Source organism: Pinus tabuliformis, chromosome 2_1, assembly GCF_031772625.1.
Source record: "Pinus tabuliformis cultivar Carrire ecotype Pingquan chromosome 2_1, CPIR1, whole genome shotgun sequence".
In the NCBI taxonomy this organism is placed as follows: domain Eukaryota; kingdom Viridiplantae; phylum Streptophyta; class Pinopsida; order Pinales; family Pinaceae; genus Pinus; species Pinus tabuliformis.
The window spans coordinates 432,532,527-432,538,875 of NC_142299.1; positions in this window are offsets into that span (position 1 = coordinate 432,532,527).

The window sequence follows — 6,349 nt, forward strand, 5'->3', positions numbered from 1 at the left end:
TATGAGTGAGATGAATTAGTTGGGGGGTGCATCTCCTTTATACTTAATGACGATCTCGTCTAGGGTTGAATCAAGGCATTCATGGACTTTTCTGAGTGTGTGGTGACTGATATTAGATAGGGATCAATGGGAAAGCTTCATGGCACAACCTATCAGCTTAAAAAAGTGGCTTTTATTGCTCACTTGATGTGAAAATTGGAAAAACTAGTCAATATTACACAAGGAAAAGAGGACAGATGGACCAACGCTAGAGATGGGGTGACTTTATTTGCACAATAAATGTTGGGTCCCTATAATAATAGTGATTACCCCATTACTATTGTAGTTATACCCCTTATTTATATTGTTGTGCCCCTATTACCCCCATATTGTTATTTTTGTGCCCCATAGAATCCCTCTATTGTTATTTTTGTGGCTTTATATTATTATTGTTAGGTCGGTTGGATTATATTGTGACTCCTTAGACTTCTATATATAGAAAGGAGGTTTTGTCATTTGAATCATCCAATAATTGTTCATTTATGTAATGTAAAGGAGGTTGCCCCCTCGAAGAGGCTGAATTCTAAGGCGTTGATCTATCTTTTCTATCTTTTCTTGAGCTGGTTTCATAACATTTGGTATCAGAGCTTTGGATTCTAGGGTTTCGTTGCTCCAAACAGGTCATCGTGGCATTTTCGCTATAACTTTTTTCTGTGACGCTTAGTCGCAAAAAAAACCCATTTGATAAGAAATCGTGTTGAACCTTGGGTCTGAATTTTAGAGCTTTTCGCGCGATATTTGCAGAGATATGATCTGAGGAAGTTGGTCTTTTCGCAGACTCCTGAATTACATTCAAAACAGGTGACCTGGGGAAAATCATCATAACTTTCTCTCTGGGTATCAGATTGAAATTTCGTAAGAAGTTACAGAAAGAAGATGGACTATAGTTTCTTGTATATATTTTTTAGAACGAAAGATCGAAAATTGTACACGTGGCACTTCATACAAGTTCGCTCTTCTGGAAAGGTCTATAATCAGGTCATCTTGGGAGATTGTGCATAACTCTTTCTTGGAGAATCCAATTTGGATCAGGCTAGTGGCATTGGAAAGAGGACACAGAGAGCTACTACAGGTCACAAATTCAGAACTAGATGATTGGAAAGTACAGAGATACATCAGAGTCAATATCGAGCTCCTACAAAGTGAAAAAAGGTGTGTAGATTTTTTAAATTTTTGATTAAGCTTGGTTTGAAAATTTATTTTGAAGGAATTCAAAGGGCATAGTAGAGCATTATTATTAGTAACTGATGCCCCGAGGAAAGAAAATGCAAACACCTAGTAAGGAACCTGAAAGCTCTAGCATGACTCATGAAGAAGAGGAAGAAATGCTACATGATATATCAAAATTACAAGAACAAGTGCAACAAATGTCACGCTCACAAAAGTTAACAGAAGCTAAGATAAATGGTGTGGAAGCTAAGATGAATGGCATGGAAGCTAAGATGGATAATTTGAAGATAGATTTGAACACAAATTTGAAGACAGGCATGGCAGATTTGAAGACAGATTTGACAAATTTTCTACAAGAAATACTTACTAATGGTGAAAAGGTAGTAAAGGAAACTCATGATGAGAACAAAAGAAATGTTAATCATGATTCCATAGACGCTAATGTTGGATCGAAGAATCACCATATTCCAAAAATCGATATGAGGAAGTTTGATGGCAAGGATCCCGCCACATGGATATTACAGATGGAGCAATTCTTCGATCTCAATAATGTGCAAAACACACAAAAGGTACGTATGGCAACTGTATATTTGGAACCAAATCAGTTTGTATGGTATCAATGGCTTTGTTCTCGTAAACAATTTATCACTTGGGCAATTTTTACGGAAGAATTGATAGCACATTATGAGGATACAAAAAGCAACACTTTTTTTAGCCAATTGATAAGTCTCAAACAAAAGGGTTCAATAATGGAGCACATTGAGGAGTTCCAAAAATTGAACATAAGGGTAAAAGATATTCCAGAGGAGCATAGGATTGATGTGTTCATAGGGTCTTTAAAGGATAATATCCAACATGATGTTCGCCTTTGGGAACCTGATTCATTAGAGAAGGCATTCAGGTTAGCAAGAAAAATGGAAAGCAAAATTATGGCAACTAGGAAGCATACCACTCACAACTATAAAGACGGAAGTGTTGTTGCCCCTAGTCTTCCACAACCTACAAGGTTGACACCACAACAATTGGAAGAAAAAAGAGCAAAAGGGCTTTGTTACAGTTGTGATAGCAAATACACAAAAGGTCATAAGTGTGCTGAGAAGAAATTATTCTACATAGATTGTGAAGAGGAAGAAGAAAAGGAGCAAGAAAGGTCAAAAGAAGAGGATATACTCCAGGAACAAAGCCTAGATGAAGAACAAATAAATCCGACCATATCTTGTAATGCATTGGCGGGAATTACCACTCCTCAAACCATCAAGATAGAAGGACAAATCAAGAAGAAAAAGGTAATAGTGTTGATTGATTCAGGAAGCACCCACAATTTTATTCATTGTAGGGTAGCAAAAGAATTGAATTGCTTCCTATATCCAGCACCAGAGTGTCAAGTGATGATTGCAAATGGAGGAACAATAAATTGTTCTGGAAAGTGCCATAATATCAAGCTATCCATGGGAGAATATGTATTGACTAGCCCAATGCTTTCCATTCCAATGGGAGGTGCTGATGTTGTACTAGGAGTCCAATGGCTACAATCCTTGGGTACAATAGCTTTTAATTTTCAAGAACTTTTCATCAAATTTTCTACGGAAGGAAAGGAAGTTGAATTAAGGGGTATTGCAGGGAAACCAGGAAAGATAATCAGCTCTAATGGCATGACAAAGCTTCTAAAAAAGGAGCAAAGAGGTGTAATTGCACAATTATGTTCGCTAGATGTTTCCACATTGGAATCATCTATTTCTCCAGATCTCCAAAAAGTCCTGGACAATCATTCCAAGGTATTTGAGACTCCCAAAGGTCTCCCACCTATGCGTGATCATGATCATGCTATTCATCTGATTCCAGGAAGTGTTCCTCCAAACATCAGGCCGTACAGATATCCCTATGTCCAAAAAAGTGAAATTGAACGTATGGTTGCAGAAATGCTAGAGGCTGGTATAATTCAACCGAGTCAAAGTTCTTTCTCAGCTCCAGTAGTATTGGTGCACAAGAAGGATGGATCATGGCGCATGTGTCCAGATTATAGGGAGCTCAACAAGCTCACTATTAAAGATAAGTTCCCCATTCCTGTCATTGATGAATTACTGGATGAATTGCATGGATCAATTTACTTCACCAAGTTGGATCTTCGTTCGGGATATCATCAAATCAGAATGAAGATTGAAGACATTCCGAAAACGGCATTTAGAACTCATGAGGGTCATTATGAATTTTTGGTCATGCCTTTTGGCCTTACCAATGCACCTTCAACATTTCAAGGTTTGATGAATTCAATTTTCAAACCATTCCTTAGAAAATTTGTGTTAGTATTTTTTGATGATATACTAATCTACAGCAAGTCTTGGAAGGATCATGTTGAACATGTTGACAGGGTGCTACAACTATTGGAGGAGAAACAATTATATGCAAAAAGATCCAAATGTTTCTTTGGAGTCCAGGAGGTGGAATATTTGGGTCATATTGTATCTCATGAAGGAGTTAAGGTAGACCCTAGCAAAATTAAAGCCATTAAGGAATGGAAAATCCCCACATCCATAAAGCATCTGCGAGGATTTCTTGGGTTGACAGGGTATTATCGCAAGTTTGTTAAGAATTATGGGAGAATAGCAGCACCTCTAACAACATTATTGAAGAAAGATTCATTTTCATGGACTCCGGAAGCAACAAAGGCCTTTGAACATCTTAAAGAGGCAATGTGCCAAGCACCGGTCTTAGCTACACCGGACTTCACAAAAACCTTTATTGTGGAATGTGATGCTTCAGGAAATGGAATTGGTGTTGTTCTAATGCAAGATGAAAGACCCATTGCTTTTGAAAGTCGTCCAATCAAGGGAAAGTTTTTAAGCAAAGCTATTTATGAGAAGGAAATGTTGGCAATACTCCATGCACTTAAGAAATGGCGACCCTACCTAATGGGAAGACACTTCAAGGTAAAAACGGATCATGATAGCCTTAAATACTTTTTAGAACAAAGATTATCCTCTGAAGAGCAACAAAAGTGGGTCACAAAGATGTTGGGTTATGACTTTGAAATCATCTACAAAAAAGGGAAGCAAAATGTGGTGGCAGATGCACTCTCAAGAAAGGATGAGGATGTGGAAGCATTGTTGTGTGCCATTTCTATTATCCAACCAGATTGGATAAACGAAGCAAGGGAGGAATGGAAGAATGACGAAGAAGTGTGGGCACTTATTCGAAAGCTACAACAAGATTCCAGTACTTCTGATACATTTAGCTGGAAAAATGATTCGTTATGGTACAAAGATCGCTTATACCTCTGTAAGAATTCCCAGCTAAAACAAAAGATTCTTATGGAATTGCACACTTCTCCCTTAGGAGGGCACTCAGGATTTTTAAAAACTTACCACAGGGTTAAGAAGGAATTTTTTTGGGATGGCCTTAAATCAGATATTCAAAAGTTTGTGGCGGAATGTTTGGTTTGCCAACAAAATAAAGTTGAAACAATTAAGACACCGGGTCTATTACAACCTTTATCCATTCCAAGCCAACGTTGGGAGGAGGTTTCAATGGATTTTATCACAGGTTTACCCAAGTCTGAGGGAAAGAGTGTCATCATGGTGGTAGTTGACAGACTTACCAAGTATGCACACTTTTGTGCATTATCACATCCATTTAAAGCCAGTACAGTTTCTACTGCATTTATGGAAACAGTTCAAAAGCTACATGGAAACCCAAAGATTATTGTAAGTGACAGAGATCCCATTTTCACTGGAAATTTTTGGACAGAATTATTTTCTTGTCTTGGTACTCAGTTAGCTCATAGCTCATCTTATCATCCTCAATCTGATGGGCAAACTGAGATAGTAAACAAATGTTTGGAAGGATATCTTCGTTGCTTTGTATCTGATAAACAGACACAATGGGTCAAATGGTTGCCTCTGGCTGAATGGTGGTATAACACTTCCTTCCATACAGCAACAAAAATGACCCCATTTATGGCACTTTATGGGTATCAACCACCATCCATCACATCATATTTAAGAGAAAATTCTAAGGTTCAGGCAGTGGAACATCACATCGAACATCAACAACAAGTCCTCCAACTCTTAAAGGATAACCTCGTGTTGGCACAAAATAGAATGAAACAACAGGCAGATCAACATCGCAGTGAAAGAAGTTTTGATGTAGGTGATTGGGTATTCCTACGGCTACAACCATATAAGCAAATGTCCCTAAAGCAAGCTAAGAAGGATAATAAATTATCACCAAAGTATTATGGTCCGTACAAGGTGTTGCAAAAGATTGGTACTATGGCATACAAATTGGAGCTTCCTGCAGCTTCTCGATTGCACCCAGTTTTCCATGTTTCATGTTTAAAGAAGGTTATAGGCGACAAGCTCCCAATTCAAACAATATTGCCAGAACTTGATGAGGAAGGAAAAATTATATTGGAACCGGAAGCAGTCACAGAAACAAGAACTCGACAGCTACGAAATCGATCAATTTCAGAGTATCTTATCAAGTGGAAGAACTTATCCGCTGAAGATTCCACATGGGAGGATGAGAATTTTATGCAGAAGTATCCAGAACTACTCAAGCGTTGAGGACAACACTTTTTTGAAGGAGAGGGGCATGTTGGGTCCTTATAATACTAGTGATTACCCCATTACTATTGTAGTTATACCCCTTATTTATATTGTTGTGCCCCTATTACCCCCATATTGTTATTTCTGTGCCCCATAGAATCCCTCTATTGTTATTTTTGTGGCTTTATATTATTGTTAGGTCGGCTGGATTATATTGTGACTCCTTAGACTCCTATATATAGAAAGGAGATTTTTTCATTTGAATCATCCAATAATTGTTCATTTATGTAATGTAAAGGAGGTTGCCCCCTCGAAGAGGCTGAATTCTAAGGCGTTGATCTATCTTTTCTTGAGTTGGTTTCATAACAATAAACAAATCAAAACAAAACAAAAAAAATAGTTGAGTTGGATATATTTAACCAAACGTGAGTTATATTAGTTGGTGAGGGGTGATGAAATTCCCTCTCCATTCTACACATTCAATCTCACAAGAGAAATATTGAAATGAGCAATGTGAGGAAATAGGAAGCTATGGTGTCTTTTTAAAGAGTTTTCTTGAGGTTGGGTGCATTAATTTCCTCTACTAAATTTCTTTT